Here is an 18957-nt window from a genome sequence, read left to right on the forward strand (position 1 = left end):
ATATACTAGGACGGAAAAACTATAATTGAACAGACTGACAAAACGGACATTAAAATTAAGCTACGTTATTGAACATCACAAAACAATTAATTATGCCGGAGGTAAACGAAAAATCTTTCCAATAAACCTACTAGTCATTTGAATACACGGGCACCATAGATGTAATTGGCACCCTTGAGCACCCTCGCCTTTGTTTAACTCATAACTGAGAGAAACACCTTGGCTGTTGCGTGCTCATACTAAAAAAATGCGACAGCCCCTAATATAAGGCCTCAAGCCTCACCTACGGAGACTCAATTAATTTTAGACTCTTATGTCCTATCCATCACTAGTCGCTCCTCATGATATTTAGTACTTCATACTAATGTTTTTTTCTGAATGAGCCCTTGCTCATTTCATTTTCATAGGATTTAAATTTAATTTATTACAAACAATTATTTTGTAATAATTCATTAAAATAGGATTGTTTATTCAAACTTGTTAAAATTATTTAAAGAAATTAAAATTAATGAAATTTAATAAAAAGTAATTATTCAGTCAATATGTAATTTAGTTTAGAAAATCGGACAGATAAAGTTTAATCGAATTTATATATTTAGAAAGGAGATTACAAAAGAAAACTCACTCAAACTTAATGTAATTAAAATTATACAAAGGGAATTAACAAAACAAAATCACATACCTACCTGTCTCCATTAACATTGTGCGCACAAGCTGGATTCAAGTAGGTACCTTTATAGCAAAATTAAAATAATAAAGAAAATCACCCAAATTTGAGTGGATACCCGCACAAAAGTTTCTCGAATCAGAAAAAGAAACACAACTTATTTAAAAATTAAAACTAAACAGAATACGAATTTGAAAACGAACAGAAAATTTAACGCTAATGCTTAAGGAAGGGAACGTTTTCCAGCTGTTCGTATCGCTCGCTGAAGATTTATGTCTGAAACAGTACGAACGAAGGCTTCTATCGGAAACTGATTGATAATGTCATCTCCTGCTGTCGGATATGCCAGATGACCCAACTAACAATTTTACTTCCACGAGGTTAGGATCTTTAATTTCTTGCAACTATTATCTCTACAGGGCTTGTATTTAATTTGTGAATCGAAAATTCAAACTTTCGAGGCTTAACTTTCGTTAACCGCTTCCTAGAAACCTAGTGCAAGTGGAATCTTAAAATTTCTACAAGCATTAATGTAAACATTTCGTTTAAATTTCAATATGGCCACATGAAATTCCATTGTAGAACCACAAGAAATAAAAGCCAATAACTGACTTCTTTTAAATGGCTTTGCAAAAGAAATTGTTAGAACTGCTTACAAAATCTTTATGAATGCTTTGTACTTTTTTTATCCAATTCGAAAATTATTAGACCCAAAAATGACTTAGGTAGGTATTTAAGTATGGTTGAAGTACCTACAACTTATACAATTGCCTTAAATGCATTTATTATTATAATTCTATATTACCGAAATTATGTCAATAGTATATGAGTCGTGATATTCATTAAAAAAAAAAAACATTACGTTGAATTTCAAATAATCAAATGAACCGCATTAAACGGTTTTGACTTTTTAAACAAATATTCCACAAAATAGATGTGTTATAAGTACTGCATTCTCTTCTAATATTTGAATTAAAAAATTGTTGAATCATTGTTTTTGATTGAAAATATTACAAATTATGTTTTATATTACTTTCAATTATAACGACTTACATAAATGTTTGTTTTGTATCTCTGTATGAGAAAAAAAGAAGTTCAATTTCAGGCGCATGCGCGAAAAGCTTTTAGTTTTATGTGTTTGCCTTAGCGAAGTTAGGGGATATTTATTTATATTTGTAGAGATCCTTTAAGTACAAGCAAAACATTGTAAAAAGCATTTAATTTTATAAGTTTGCCTAAGCGAACTAATTTTATTTCTAGAAGCCCTGTGAAAGTGAGTACAAGCTAAATTTTTTAAACTGTCAGGCAAACTCATGACAATAAGAAATATTTGGATAAGTGCCATTATGGTGACCATTTTTGGTTTTTTGTATTCATTGTTATAAAGAAATAAATAAAAAAGTGAATCTTTTCATATCGGTAATTGGTTTAAAATAGTGATATTAAAAATGGTTTACTGACCAATTTGGAGTTCATATTCAAGTAAGTAGAGAAGAAAGGAAAACAAGATTTTAATCTTCTCCACTTATTTAAATAAAAAATAGTGATAGACATTTTAGATTTTTATCTAAGTTCAAAACAAAGTTAATTCTCTAATTTTTAAGAAAAAGCCAAAAGCCCAAAAAATTAAAAAATTGTTTCTGCTTCGGAAAAATGCGGGTTGACGGCATCCGGGTGAAACCTCTGAAGTCTAAGAAAACCGAATTTTTCAGATATTTTTTTCTGCTCCAGAAAAATTGTTCTTGAGTAAAAAGTTATTCTTTTTCATCTTCTCAATAATGATATGGTTTGACAATCAGAATATAATATTATTAAGTCTTTATTAAATAATTTTTTACAAGATAAAAAAAAAAAACAGAAAAAAACCAAAAATAATAACTTTGAAAAAAAAACACAAATGGTCACCATATTCTTTAAGATAGTGCAACTCATCAGGAAATTAAGTCGAAGCCCTTAGGAAGTTCTGGTTTCAACTAGTCCAAATTTGGAACTCTTCTATTATATACCTGAGTAGCTCGATGGGTAAGGTACCGGACTATCAATCAGGATGTACGAGGTTCAAATCCAGCAAAATGCGTCAAGTAAGTAAGAAGTTTTTTTCTCAATATAATTGAATTTGGAAATTTAATTTCAGAAGAAAACTTTGACTGGATGGGAAAACAAACAAAAAAATAAAAAGAATAAAATTAAAATATAAAAAATTAAAATGAAAAAAAAAATTTTTTTTCTTTGTTCTATTTGGAATATACCTCGTTTAGACTTTCACAAGCCTTCGACAAGTCTGTTCCGAGCTTCTAAATAAAATTAAAAGCCTGTAGCAGTAATACAGATTTTCAAAACTTGAATGTTGCTTGTTTCTATAAGGCATTAAACACATGTTTTGAGTCTCTCCAATCAACTTGCATATGACTCTTCTAAAGCCTATCAAGCTTCTCGGGTGGGCCAAAAGGGCTTCTCTATGGTCGTATACAAGCAATATTTCTAAAATCGAAACAGCTTCGTTAGACCCTTGTGGAAGTAAAATTGTTAGTTGGGGAGCTAACCTTTCAATATCAGCTTGGAGTTGTTACAGAGTTTCTCCTCTTTTCTGGACTCTTGTATTGAGTTGGACGCGGAAGACCTCCTGCATATGGCCATCTCCAAAGCGTTTTTCAATAACCTGGACAAAAGCGTTAAAGTTACCATTCTTTTCTGGTGGTAAAGTTTGTAACAACTCAGCAGCAGGACCTCTAAGAGCAAGAGTCAGCGCTATACATTTCCCAGCCATTTGTTGTGGCAGCTGCCTCAAACCGTTTCTTGTAGATCGACCAAGAACTTTGTCCATCAAAGGTTGGTGGATGCATTTCTTTTTTCTTTAAATACTCACCAGAACTTTCTCGCACCTTAATTTTTCGAACCTTGTCAAGTTCTTCGGTAAAACTTTGCATTTTAACTTCCATTCCTTTCAATTTGTCATCGAATTTTATTTCTACTTTCTCGAGTTTTTCTTCAACTTTCTCGAACTTTTCTTGAGATTGTTTTTCAACACCTTTGATGGAAGCATCAAGAGCAACGAACTTGTTCTCGATAGCATCAAGCTTACCTTCGATGAGGTTTTTCTGTTCATCTAGAAGGTTCTTTTGGGTTTCGAGAAGATTCTTCTGTTCATTCTTTTGCTCTGTGCGTTGTTTTTAAATTTGTTCTCTCTGTTCTTTGCGTTGTGTCTCAATTTGTTCGAGACGATTCTTCTGTTCATCCTTTTGTTCTTTACGTTGTTGTTCCATTTGATCTTTCTGTTCTTCAAATTTTGCAAGGAGAACAGCCATCATGGATGACATATCGGAATTAGTACTTACTCGTTCTTCTATCATTTCAACTTCGAATTGAAATGTATCCAAATCTTCGTTTTTCTGGGTTAAAGAATCCTGTAGACGAAAAATGAGATCATTTTTCGATCCAGCAGTAGGAAGACCTCGCTTAGTTAATTCCGCCTTCAGCTCAGTAAAACTTAACTGATTTAGTGTTTTACCGATTTTAACTTTTCAAAACGCGAGCATTTTCACTTATTTGAAAATGTTTTACACTTTGTTTATTGTTAAAACACATGCGCACTTTTTATTTTATTCGCGAAATTATCTGATTCGCACAAATAAATAAGTTTTATCCCACTTCTGACACCAATGTAATGTTTTATTCCGGGTTCACAATAAAACTTATTTAATTTCCACTTATATTTCCGTTCAAATAAGAACACACTTTATTTCAACTCAATTTACTTTCATTATTCGATCAAACAAACACACTTTTAAATCACTTTATTTACTACTTACAATTCGCAACACTTTATTTCACTTTGTACTGTACTCTTTCACTTTCAAGATTAAACTGTCTCCGGTCGGTGTCTACGCCGCCCTTTTATACCGGAATTTCGAGATTCGAGAATGTCGAGAATGTCGAGAATTTCGAGATTCGAGAATGTCTTCGAAGGTTCTCGTCTTTGCTTCTCGAAACTTCCTTTCCAGGACCCTTCAAGCAAGAAAACGGAGTTCAGAAAAGACACTCCGACCTCCCACAGAGAAAAACGGAGTTGCACTCACACACTTGCAACTTTTTGTGTATGAACACAAAGTTGAAGGAGAAGCGTGGTGAAAAAGAGTGAAGAGGAAAAAGGAACGTAGGAAAGACAAGGGCACAAAAAAAAAACGCAACTCCGACTTGGATACGACTTCAGCTCCATTTTCTTGGAGTGGAGATTTTCACCACACAAATACATATGCAATCCGCCTGAGGCGTAGCGGATTCGGACCGAGGTCGGACTTGTTTGCTTGAAGGGGAGGGGTGCTTCATACTTCCAGTCTAGTGGGATATTTTGGGATGTGTTCAGAGGGTAGGTAGTTTCTTAATTATCAAAGGTCAGTTCACATTTCTACCTTTGCAGTAGTAGGTAGTGTGTTCAGACTTTTATCTTAAAAGTAGTTCGGTAATTCATTACAACAGATATCCATCTAAGACAGGAAATAGAACCATGTCTGATCTCTAAGGCACAACATACTTACACTAAGGGGAAATCGGTGGAAACAGCTCTCCATTCTTTGGTTAGCACCATTGAATATTCCCTACACTACAAAGAGTACACTCTTGTCGCTTTTTTAGACAAAGAGGGTGCGTTTAATAATGTCAAGAACTCACCAATCATCAATGCTCTAGACAATCTCAAAATAGAAGACCCGATTAAGAACATGATAGGCATCATGCTTAGCAGCAGGAATATTAGTTCAGAAATGGGAACTTCAAAACTCGCAGAGCAGCCAACAGAGAAACCCTTCAGGGAGGGGTCTTATCACCTCTCCTATGGAACTTGGTAGTCTATGAACTGCTGCTAGACCTAGAAGGATAAGGTTTTAAGGTTATAGCTTACGCGGATGACGTGGCAATTGCCGTTTCGGGCAAACACCCACAGACACTTGCAGAACTGCTACAAACAGCTTTAAACAAGCTAATTCACTGGGCTAGAGGATGTGGATTGGATATTAATTCCCACAAAACGGAACTTGTCCTCTTCACGAGGAAATACAAGATTCCAGACTTCAAACTCCCTACAATTAAAGATGTAACACTTACTCTATCCGATCAAGCTAAATATCTTTATTTATTTATTTATTTATTTATTTATTTATTTATTTATTTATTTATTTATTTATTAGACTCATTTTTGATAAAAAAAACTAACCTGGAAGCTCAATATTGAAGAAAGGGTTAAGAAAGCCAATGTGGCACTCTTTTCATGCAACAAAGCCATTGGTGGCAAATGGGGCTTTTCTCCTAACATTGCACATTGGCTATACATATCGGTCATAAGACCAATACTTACATACGGGATGGTAGTTTGGTGGACTGCACTGGACAAAGCGATAAACTTAAACGAGCTTATCAAAGTCCAAAGGTCAGCTAGTATGTGCATAAGCGGTGCGCTAAGGTCAACCCCTTCTGATGACCTCGACATACTACTAAATCTCACACCCCTAGACATTTTCAGCAATTAAGTAGCAGCAAGCTCAGCTACTCGTCCAAAAGCAACCCTTCAGTGGATCAGTAATCATATTGGCCGCACTAACATTCTAAACAACTTCGGATTCATTCCGGATCGTTTAGACCATACCACACCTCAATTGATGTTCGATAATAATTTCCAGAACTCTATTCCCTCCAGAACTGTATGGGAGGACCTTAGCACTCTGGACAATGACTCTTTACACTTCTATACTGATGGTTCAAAAACCAACGAAGGAGTAGGAAGTGGTATATTCTCGGAAAAACTGAATCTCAGTCTTTTCTTCCGCCTACCAGACCAATGTAGAGTGTTCCAAGCAGAAATTCTGGAGATTAAGGAGGTTCTCTCTTGGCTCAGAGGAAACGTAATATCCAACACGGATATTCGGATCTTCTCGGACAGCCAAGCAGCTATTAAATCTCTTGCCTCTGTCACTACAAATTCAATCACGGTCCTCGACTGTCAGACATCTTTAAGGGAGATGTCTGAGCAGTTTAACAATCACCTCGTATGGGTGCCGGGACATAGAGACATTCCAGGCAATTGCAGGGCAGACGAACTTGCCAAACAAGAAACAATCACTCCTCTACAACCAGAAAGGAACAATATAGGAACACCTATCGCTACATGCAAACTTATGCTAAAGCAGGACGCTTTAAAGAAAACCAACCTCAGATGAACTCAGAGTAATACTTGCCTAGCTACTAAACAAATATGGCCTTGTATAGACTTGAAACGTTCAAAGGGTTTGTTGAATTTAAACAGAATGCATATTAGCTCCACCATAGGTGTTCTTACACACGCAAAAAGAATGGGCGTTTTCTCTAACAATTTCTGCAGAAGTTGCTTGGATGAAGAAGAAGATGAAACTGTTCAACATCTTCTGTGCACCTGCCCTGCTCTCTCTAGTAAAGAAAACTCCATCTAGGAGAATTCTTCTATGAATACACTAGCGATCTAGTGAAAACGGACGTCAAAAGTCGCTCCGAGTGATTCGGCTAGTGAGCTCCAACTTGCTAATCATTTGTGGTATGACAATGGATCCATAAGGGTCTAAGTGTGTCGGGTAACTTGCCTGACAACCACTGCTACCTAACCTAAGAAATGTTTAAATCTTTTCAGTATCTATTTTTACTACCGGAGATATCTTCAAATGAAGTGAGTTTGGCTTAATTTATCAAAAAGGGGATTAAAACGTAATATTACAATAAGCCAAACAATAGAAGATATCTCGAACATTAAAAAAAATATCGAAAAGATTTAAAAAGAGCTTGAAAGAAGGAAAATAGTTCTTACAGAAAAATTTCTTTAAAAAAATGTCTTCACATACCTAAAAGCATAGCCTCAAAAGTAGTCAAAAACCGTTTTTTGCATCTTCTAACGGTAATATTTAAAAAACGGGAGCTGATAGGATATTTCTGATTTAAGATTCGAGTTCAGCACATCAAAAACCCATAGAAAAGTATATCTTAGTCTCGGCACCAAAAATCTTGTAGACTTGTGTTATGATTAATATGGTGAGACATGTTTGTATGAGGAAAATAAAAGTAGATCAGTCACCTACAGTGCTGCTAAAAACATTCCGGATTTTTTTGTCATTTTCATCAATTGAAATTTTATAACACAAAACTGGAGCAAAATATTGTTTAAATATTTTTTCTAGATCGTTAATATATCAGTTAAGGAATTTGAACACAAAATAATATTCTTTAATACATTAAAAATTGAAAAGTAAAGGAAAGTCAGATTTTCGTTTGTGCAAAACTAACCGGATTGTTCAAGGATTTCGATTCTCGGTGTTGAGGCAACGGTTTTAAGCGTCAAATTATTTCCAGTGAGAAACAAAGTTGTTAGCTTTATGAATTGTATAAATTATTTAGCCCTGTTTTTTCAATCGTCAGTTAGTCAGCTATTACATGAAGCCTCAAGAGGCTTGACTCTTTTTTCGAATTTTCTTTTGATAATCATTCTGTGAGGCGCGTACTATTACACGATGCCTCTTGAGTCAAAGACTCAAATTTGACATTTCTCTTTTGATTTAAGTATTATTGTTGTTGTATTCCACCAAGAAGCAAAAAGAATGAAAGGGAATGTTGAAAAAAGAAAGAGTGGAAAAAGAAACGTCAAAAAAGAGTCTCAGAATTTTGGCACACGACTCTCCGGTCGGATAATTTTTTGTTTGATCTTCTTTCTCTTTTGCACTCATTAGTTTTGAAAAGAGGCGCGCCTCTTGAGGCTTCATGTAATAGCTGACTTAGACTATCAGAAGAATAAATGTCAATATAAAAAAAAACTTTTATTCCTTGGAATAAGCCCTTAATTGAATAACGAAAAAAACGCACTATATTCATAAAATTCGTTACTGAGTTAGAACATTTTCAAGCCGAAATAAAACAAAATGTTATCACTTTGGGATGTTTTAAATTGCAACGTCAAGTGAGTATGATATCGTCAAAAAGTAAAAAAGCGAAAAATCAGTTGAAGCAGATCACTTGGGTGGATGCCATAATAAAATATCCCTAAAAACTGATAAAAGGGGCATTCCATGAAAAATGGCAACTTTTTATAATTAGGAAAAAGAGTAATAGATGGCATTTATTGCAATGAAAAACTTCTTTAGGGGCAGAAAACTCTTTATCAAGAGTTAACAAGTGTTTGCGAACTTAATTCCTAAATCGATATTCACCTAGAGTAGGTATTGGTGGACCACGGCGTGTGAAAATTTTGGATGGGATGTATGCCCTTGAATTCGTTTGAAGTCACGGCGGTGTTATTTAATGGGTTTGTGTTTTGTTTGAGGTGGCCGCCTTGGCGCCGCACTGTTGTCCAAAATGACTTATCTCGTTGCAAAAATCATAACTTTTGAACGGATTGAGTTAGCGGTACAATTTTTTTTTTTATTTGAAGGAAATTTCTAGGGCTGTTATACCAATGAATTTCAATAAAATTATTTCACAGGGTGTTTCGGAATCATCGGCCAAAAACAGATTTTCTTTAAAAAAAAAGTTAAAATTAAAATTGGTATGCCATTTTGTAGAAATCACTAATCCACATTTAAAAACAAAATTTCAAAAAAATACAATGTCCCGTTTTCGAAAATTTAATTTTTCAAAAAAAAATTTCAAACTTTTTTTAAAAATCCAAAATTTATTTTTTTTTAAATTTTATTTTTGGCTTATATTTGAGTTATATAAGTGCTTCTTCACAAAAAGTTTCGTTGAAATCGAATAAGCCGTTTCGGAGAATATCGGATTTGAAAAAAAAAAACGGTTTTATGGCAGGTACCGTTAAAAATCCATTCGGTTCCATCCATTAAGCCGAATAGGGTATGTGTACCAACCAATTGTTGATCCAAAATAAAAATATTTAGCTGCGCATGCTTGCGCACTGCCGAGATTTTGTACTTTGAAAAAAAAAGGCTTGAAAAAACGCTTACTTTGGCATACCTTGACCCACGTAAACGCTTAGTTCTCTGTTAATAGTAATGCCAACAACGATTTTAAGGTTTTAATTTTTAGAAGAAATATTATTCATTGTAACTGCGTTTACAATTTTCTTTTATCTTTTGTTATTGGTCAGATATTATTTTTTGATTGATGTCCGTTGTTCTTGTCCGTGATAATTTTTGACTTTGATGTCAGTTTTTTTCGAAGAATGCGTCGTAAACATAACGTTTTCTTACTTTATTTTTATAATGATAGTAATAATGAATAAAAAAGTCATTCATAAGGTTGTCGAAAAAGCCACACATTGTATGATACTTGTAAAAACCAGAAAACGGATGAAATTTTAATTTTTAATTTAAAAGGCTAAGAAAAAAAAAATTATTTTGGATTTTATTACGAATATAAATTTATATAGTTTTTGCAAAATTTTTTACCATATCTACCAATTTTTATAATCTGCTACTTTCATTTTCCTATTTAAGTAGATTCCTGCTATTACTAAGCCAAAAGGATTACCTATTATAAATCTTAAGCTAGGTTCTTCCCAAAAGTAAGAGATTAATTTTTTTATTACCTACTAATTATATTAAGGGTTGAAGGATATGTTTAATTATAGATCCTTATTTTATGGTCCAATAAAACAGGTAGAGAGAAATAGTAAGTTCTCTCACTAACCCAATAAAAGAGCTAATAAGTAATGTATTTTGGGTAGATTAAATTTTACCTGTAAAATAATCCTTGTGCATGTGCATGTTTTACTGTTATATTAACTCTGACTATGGATAAACTTCATTAGTTTTCAAAACGTTTGACTAAAGACCGGATCGTGTTAATTAAATTTGAATATGAATATTTTAAACAAAGTCTTTTTGGAACATTTTCACAATGCTTCGAATTCTGAAGAATTTGTGCAATTGTTTCAGAATCAATACTCAGAAATTAGTGTTAATGAAGAAACTAAAAAGAAACTTCAAAAGTTATATGCGATATTTAAGCAAAAATGGATACAAAGTAGTAGACACAATGAAAGATTTCTCACTAAAAATGAAGAATTTTTGAACAGAACATTTACTATACAAGAGGATGAAATTGAAGACAGTCCCGTGCCAAGTACATCAAGAGGAAGGCCTTCGAAATCCTTACAGGCATGTTCGGAATACACCAAAAGGAGGAAACTACTCGAAACTACGAGCAATATTTCGACGGAAAATGTGTCAATAGCTCTAAGTATGAAATATAACAAGGATAGTAATAAGGCAAAAGCGGACATCACAAAAGCAGTTCTGAGTGCTAGCCCTTTAAGAGTGCAGCGGATTAAAGCGAGTATTCCTACACCTCAAAGGGATCCAATAAAATATGATGGTCCGACTGCACTTGCCTTGTTCTTGGATATGGGACTTTCTAAGGAAAAATACAAATTGATGAGAAAATCATTGCGAAGCCATAACGTTGACGTATTTCCAAGTTATAATGTGTTAATGGAAGCTAAGATAGAGGCCACTCCATCAAACCTTATAATAACAGAAACTTCTGTTGAAGTGAATCTTCAAGATTTGGTGGACCATACAGCAAAGAGGATAATAAACAGCCTAGACAACAGGGAACTACAAATACTACCAACACAATTAAATTTGTTAAGTAAATGGGGATGCGATGGATCTTCTGGGCAAAGTGCATACAAACAAAGAATAGTTTCAGAAGATGGTGATGTAGTATCTGACGCGAACATGTTTATGGCATCACTAGTTCCACTGTAACTGTAATCACACTTAATGAAGAAAAAAATGTGATGGTTCGACATGAATTCTTTCTGACTATGATAGATGGAAAAGTTTTGAATGAACTAACAAGCACGAAATCTACACTATCATGTCCAATCTGCAAAAGAACCCAAAAAAATTTTCAAAAAGAAGCAGACGATTTAGCTGAAGCAGATGAAAGAAACTACGAGTTTGGAATTTCGCCTTTACACGCTAGAATAAGATGCATGGACTTTGTACTTAAACTAGCATATGGACTTAACCAAGAAAACGAGGCCACCGACAAGAAGGAAGCCGAAAAAAGAAGAAAACTGGAGATACAAAAGGAATTTAGGGAGCAGCTTGGGTTAATTATTGATACCCCAAAACAAGGATTCGGTAATACAAATGATGGAAACACTTCAAGAAGATTTTTCGAAAATCCAGGAGTTACATCAGCTATAACCCGTGTAGACGAAGAACTTTTGAAGAAACTGCAAGTGATTTTGAATGCACTATCATCTATGGAATCTATAAATATAGATAAATTTAACGAGTATACAAAAAGCACTTCGGATCTTTTAAAATCCAAATATAGTCACAAAATCTTGACCCCAACACTTCACAAGATTCTGGACCACGGTGGAGAACTAATTAGCCATCAAGTTCTACCAATAGGGGAACTTTCAGAGGAAGCACAGGAAGCAAGGAATAAAGATTACAAGCGATATCGATACTCTAATACTTGCAAGGTTTCAAGGAAACGACAAAATGAAGATTTATTTAATATGCTATCCATATCATCAGATCCACTTGTTTCATCTTTAAGACACGCCAGATCCCACATTATTAAAAGTGATGATGATGGCAGTGAACTTTTTACTGAAAATTTATAATTATTGTTTAAGATATTTTATGTATATATTTTTATTTTATACATTTATACCTATACATATGTTTTCAATTATACTTGATTTTTTTTTAAATTTTTTGGTCCGTTTATTTTTTCCCTTTACTGTTTCACATAAAATATGTCACTTAAAAATGTATAAACCATTATTATTAACCGATTAAAGCAAAAAAAAAAATTCTTTGCCAAATTTTAGCATCCACTGTTGTGATGAATTTTATTTTAGAACACCCTATAAACACTTAGGGGGTCATCATTTTGTTTTTACCAAAATTTCCAAAATTAAAGACAATTTTTAAAGTTTAACTTCAATTGTTTTTTCTGTAAATTCCGTTTTTTAAGAAAATCTGTTTTTGGCCGATGATTCCGAAACACCCTGTGAAATAATTTTATTGAAATTCATTGGTATAACAGCCCTAGAAATTTCCTTCAAATAAAAAAAAAAATTGTACCGCTAACTCAATCCGTTCAAAAGTTATGATTTTTGCAACGAGATAAGTCATTTTGGACAACAGTGCGCCGCTGCGCTATGGGTAATTGTGGAATTTAAATTTAAAAAATGTATGCCGCGGTGGAGATTTGAACCGGGAACCTATGGCGTGTCGGGTGTGTGACACTTCCACTAGGCTATCGATGGTCAATTTTTTTTTTTCAATTTTCAATTCATTTTATTTTTCATCAACTTAAAACTATCTTAAAGCTAGACAAAAATTCATAAAAACTAGCCTACTTATCAATTACTTACAACTAACTTACTGGCCCTACACAGGCACTCTAAGTTATAATTCAATTTTCTTAATACTAATGCCAATCGGCCTTATAACTATTTTTATACTAATATTTCAATACTCGACTGTCCCTTCTTAAAACTAAACACCTAAAACTATGTAAGCCGGCCAAGGCATAAAAACAAAGACCACTTTATCATATCAATTCAAACTACAAATTACTAAGCCACCAAAACTGGTTCTCCTGTTTTACCCTATCTCTTCGGTCCCGATCGGACACAGTCCTACTGAACCGAAGACGCCCTTCTCCGCCTAATGCGAGGATGTCCCTGTCATACAGCAGTCGCCTGTCCACGGTTCTTCGCCCGACGTGGTAGATTAGCGGAACTGCCAATCTATCCTGTACAAGCCCCCGACTATCTAAATAGAGGAATGCCTCAGGCGAAATATAGCCGCTTAAACACACACTCTTGAAGTATTCGTCGTTAGGGTAGTAAGCCCCAAAAATGTAGCTGTTTGAGGAGGCCATCGCTCTTGAAACGTGGCCACGAACAAGCTTCAGCATAAAGTTATCAATTCTATTTATGTTGGCCCTATTGAATAAAACCTCATTGGAATAGTAATGCGTGTCATCAGATTCGGGTGTTCTGTGCAGACCAAGGCAGCGTCTAAGACACTGCCTCTCAAACACCCGAAACTTTTCCATTTGAGATGGAGCAACGTTGAACCACACCGGGCATCCATAGACAATCATCGGCCGGATTTTGGTGGTTGCTGAGGTGATTGCTGTTGTGTTGTTGTTGCTCGATCTTGAGTGGCGTGTGGATATTGAGAATTTGTTATACCACAAATATGTCAAATTCAACAAAGTGCAGAAGCTGGCGATGATGACGATTTTTTTTTTAATTTGAACGAGTGATGAGGTGATTGCGCTAAGTTCTTGATGTAGGTATATACATATAGTTATATGTTATGTACTATATGCGACAATTCTTGGCGATTGTCTCGCAGATACACATATAAATTTAATGCCCTTGATGTGGACAATGTGACTGGGACTTTGTATGTCTGGTGGTGGCTGATTGATATTGACTGCTGTGGGTGGTGTTGTAATGTTTTGCCACTTGATAGGCAAAATGCACTTTTTTGCTTTAGCACATATGTATATGCACGCACAATGTGCCGATTTTATTAAAAAGAATTTTTCCTGTCGGGGTCACCAATTTGTGCCCTGTGGTAGGCACAGTACGCGAAATAATTAATTATAAATATAAAATAATCTTTATAAAAATATTAATTAGTTCTTAAGTTAGTTTAAAGTTTTAGTTTCTAGTTATAAGTTTTAGATTTAAGCGCACAAGTAAAGGCAACTTGCCAAAGCCACGATGTTATCAAGAATAGAAAGAATAATAAGGAAATGCTATGGTGGCATGTCAAACTTAACGTACAGTTAAAAAGGAAAATGGTATGCATTTTATGTACATTTCGAACAAAATACTTAGGCAGGGATGTAGTGTGTTTACACGCTAGGTAAAAACTGGCGTGTAGACACGCTACACGCTACAAGCAATAAAAATTCTTACATTTATGAAGAAAAGTGAAGAATGAAGACAAGAATAATAAGAATGCAGAATCAATCAGCCAGAAATGGCGAGGAATCATTCAATAATATGAATGAAGCCACGAAAGCCTGCCAAAAAGGCAGAAGGACCATTATAAACCATAATAATTTAACGAATAAAAAATATTTTGTATAGATATATGTTCATTGTGTCAATAAAAGAAAAAGCTTTTTAAACGCAGTATTTAGTGATTTGGTATTATTATGTATGTTTTTATTGCATAATTGACCCCCATCGGAGTTAAAATCTCCGAAGTTTATGGTACGGAACTTCCCACAGATATTTTAATTTGTGATGCGATCCTCCAAATTAGCTTAGGTAATGTCTTTTCATTGGTTGTACAGCCTCGTTGCCAGAAGCGAGTGTCTTGCAATTCGCCTCTACTACAAGGCTTGAACATATCATAAGCACAATTTAAAAATACACCCAAAATTTTCTGCGGGCTTTGTCCAAAAGTCCAATTCTCGTGTTTTTTGGTAAGTTAAAAAACAAAACTTTCGAAATCCAAATGCGGGTGAAAATGATGCAGTGGATGTAGTGTTTGACTGCTAACATGGGAGGTGTGGGTTCGAGCCCCACTTGGACGCCACCCACCCGTGGGATTATATGAGATAATAATCATCGTATTCTCAATTCACTGTACCAACAGAAATTCTTTCCTATCTTTGTATTCCTTCTAGGATGGAATATGCATTTAAAAGACCTTAGGTCTTACAGGCATATAGTTAAAATAAATATTAATTATTATTACTAAAAACGCACTTATCAATCGATACAACACCTATACCTAAGTAATTAAAAAAAATCTGTAATATGGACAACAGATCATTTAAATTTTCAAATGGAATTAAAATTCACAAAGTCCACTAAATTTGAACAAAAAAATGAAAATGATTCTTTTTTTACGTTTTTTCTACTTTATTAAACTGCAATATCACTTGAAAAATATGAAATCCATTTATTTGATTCAAGTACTAACCGCTAGACTACCGATTTTGAGGTCCTAACAAATACCGAGTCTTAACTAATACTCGGTACCAATTTGACAGAACTAGGGCTTAGTACTTGTGTGAAGAAATCAATTGGTACCAATTTGAGTACTAACGATTGGTATAATAACCAGGTCCTAGCTGATTTTGAGGAGCTAGCTAGTACCGAGTCCTAACTTGTACTCGGTCCTAAATTGACAGTTCTAGGACTTAGTACTTGAGTGAAGAAATGAGTTGATACCGATTTGAGTACTAACTTAGGGACTAGGACCGTTATTAGCGCTAGGACTCTTTGAAGAAATCGGCCGTTCGGCCAATTTCTTCACATGAGTCCAAAGACAGCCTAGTACTCGGTCTAGCTAGACCAGGTCCTAGCACTAGTACTCGGTCCTAACAAAAAGTTAGTACCTGGGGGGTCATTCCGTAATTTTGAAAACGATAATCGAATCGATGATAATCGTTTTACAGTTTGAGAATCTTTAAAGCTATTTTAAGTCAATTCTGATTCAATATTTCCTAAATAGTTTATATAAATAAAATTTTTCGTATCCTCAGAAGTCGTGTTAGTCTAGGTGATTTAGTAGTTGCCTCTTGCTCGGGTGTCCGAGGTTTGATTCCAGGAATTGAAATTGTTTTTTTTTTTTTTTTATTTTCTCAATAATCGTCAATGAATAAACGATAGCTAAATAGGTCTCGTTTTTGGAGAATTTATTCGTTTTTGGATGCAATATTTAATTTTTTTAAAGTGTTTATTAATTATTTCCAATCACCGATTAATTTGCAAACTCCACTAACAAAAAAAATATTAATGATTAATATCTAAGAATAACCATAATGTTAGAGTAAATAATTTTAATATGTGGAACAAAACACTTTACGCATTTTCCAAAATTGTATTCAATGTATGTAAGTTTTGACATGTTGATGGTGATGACCTTTTGTTGATATTTATATGTTTTTAAATCGGACTTTAGGTTGACCTAAAGCCCGATTTAAAAACATGTAAGTTTTGACTTTTGGGTCATTAAAAAAATTCATACTGATCCAGCTAAAGCAAAATTTTTCGACTTTTAAACGCATTAATTTTGGAAAATGAAAATTTTCAAAAATTATATAGGTACGATACGATTAAGAAGGCTACTTAGAGACAAATCAAATCCTTTGTCTCCTCAAACGCATATGTAAGTGTATATGACCATTTTGATAATAATTCTCACAGATTTTTTCAAAACTTTCGCCTATTCTAAGAAGCGTTCGTTTTAGTATTAGAATCTATTAATTTAAACAACGGCCGCCGTTCAACATACATTCCGCCTATATCTTGTATTAAAAAACGAATAGTTTTTCGATAAAAATATTAAAATAATTTCCTCTTACATTATGGTTATTTGTAGAAATTAATCATTAATATTTTTTTGTTTGTGGAGTTTGCAAATTAATCGGTGATTGGAATAAATTAATAAACACTTTTAAAAAATCAAATATAGCATCTAAAAACGAATAAATTCTCCAAAAACGAGACCTATTTAGCTATCGTTTATTTATTGACGATTATTGAGAAAACCCGAGTAAGAGGCAACTACTAAATCACCTAGACTAATACGACTTCTAAGGATACGAAGATTTTATTTATATAAACTATTTAGGAAATATTGAATCAGTTTTGACTTAAAATAGCTTTAAAGATTCTCAAACTGTAAAACGATTATCATCGATTCGATTATCGTTTTCAAAATTACGGAATGACCCCCCTGAGCATTTCTTCACATTTATAGGACCTGATCTAAGTTCACAACGCGGTCCTAAGAAATAATTCGTATAAATCTGGTCTAACTGTCATTTTGACAATATTTTTAGTTTTGAAATATTTTATTTTGACATTTCACCAAATTAAACAAAACCAAATAGACAAAAAACTTTAAATTAATGAAATCAACATTGAAGAAATATTATAAAGCTTAAGAAGACCCAACAAGAAAAGAAATTAAAGTTAAATCAAAAAATGTCACAATCAAAAATGGAATGTGGAATTTCCTCAATAATCTGGGCTAACAACGGATGAACTACCAGTCGCCTAACGGGAGGGTAATCATATTCAGTTCAAAAAAAAAAAAAACAGACAGTTTGCGTATAGATTTTTGTATCTACATTTCAATAAAATATGTAACAATTTTTTTGTTATTACGTCTCTTACCACGACTTGTAGAGGAATTTACACATACCCTCCATAACTATTTGTAAAAATAATAGATATAATTTTGTGATACCATAGCTTTGGATTCAAGAATTGTTGCCCTCCTCCCGAAAAATGGACTCGAAAGATCGTTCTTTGAGCGAATGTTTTTTACATGTGGCTCCATTTATATTTTTATAGGCCATGGTTTTTCTAATCTATTGTGCCAACAATTTTTTTTTTTTTTTGATTCCATAAAGCAGGCATGTCAAACTCAATGGTTACAAGGGGCAAAAACAGCGAGATAATAATTTTTGTGGACCGCAGAACATGTTAAGCTACAATTTTTATATGCAAAATAATTTTGTAAAAAAGAACAGCAAAAATGGTGAAACTATTTTTTTTTCATTTACCATTTTTTTCCCAGACCAAAGTTAGTTATTCAGGATTTTATAGGTAACTCATTCCTCTTAATGACGGAAGTTGGCAAACGATTTTACATGGCAGTTTTCAAGTGCACAAAAATACTTATAAAATCGGGCTTTTCATCGAATTTGGAACTTACTTTGGAGGCAAATTAGAAATCGCTTTCCTCCATTTTCACATGATTCGGCATTAACTCTATGTTTATGGAACAAATCGAAAAAAATCAAGCGAACTTGTCTTTCAAGAAATATTCAATTTTATAGTATACATTTTTTGCGTAGTATTTTTGATACGTCAAATCCTAGTTTATCTTCTGATGTTCCAAAAGAGCTAGGTTGCATTTGAATGCACGTTTGCATTTGAATGTTGCATTTGTTCACATATTTGTTATATTATGAATTTTCCTCGCAGTTTTGAGTTTAACTCAGATACATTTTTTGCTACATCATGGATTAGAAACTCTGCAACCATTTTAGATAGCAAGACATGCTGGTTTAAAGATTTTTATCATTAAAACTAAAAAATTCCCAAGCCCTTGAATCGTTGCTATTTTAACTCAGAATATTCGCTTCCTAGTTCCCTTTAAGAAATCACATAACTTACCCTGATTTAACCCACGAGATCTTATAAAATTTGTTATTTTTTTTGGTTTTGTCCCATATTTATTTGTTGATTAGGAAAAAAAGGAGGTGCATGTGTGTCGAAAGCTGTGAACATAAAATCTAAA

The sequence above is a fragment of the Episyrphus balteatus genome, chromosome 1, assembly GCF_945859705.1.
Source record: "Episyrphus balteatus chromosome 1, idEpiBalt1.1, whole genome shotgun sequence".
Taxonomy (NCBI): domain Eukaryota; kingdom Metazoa; phylum Arthropoda; class Insecta; order Diptera; family Syrphidae; genus Episyrphus; species Episyrphus balteatus.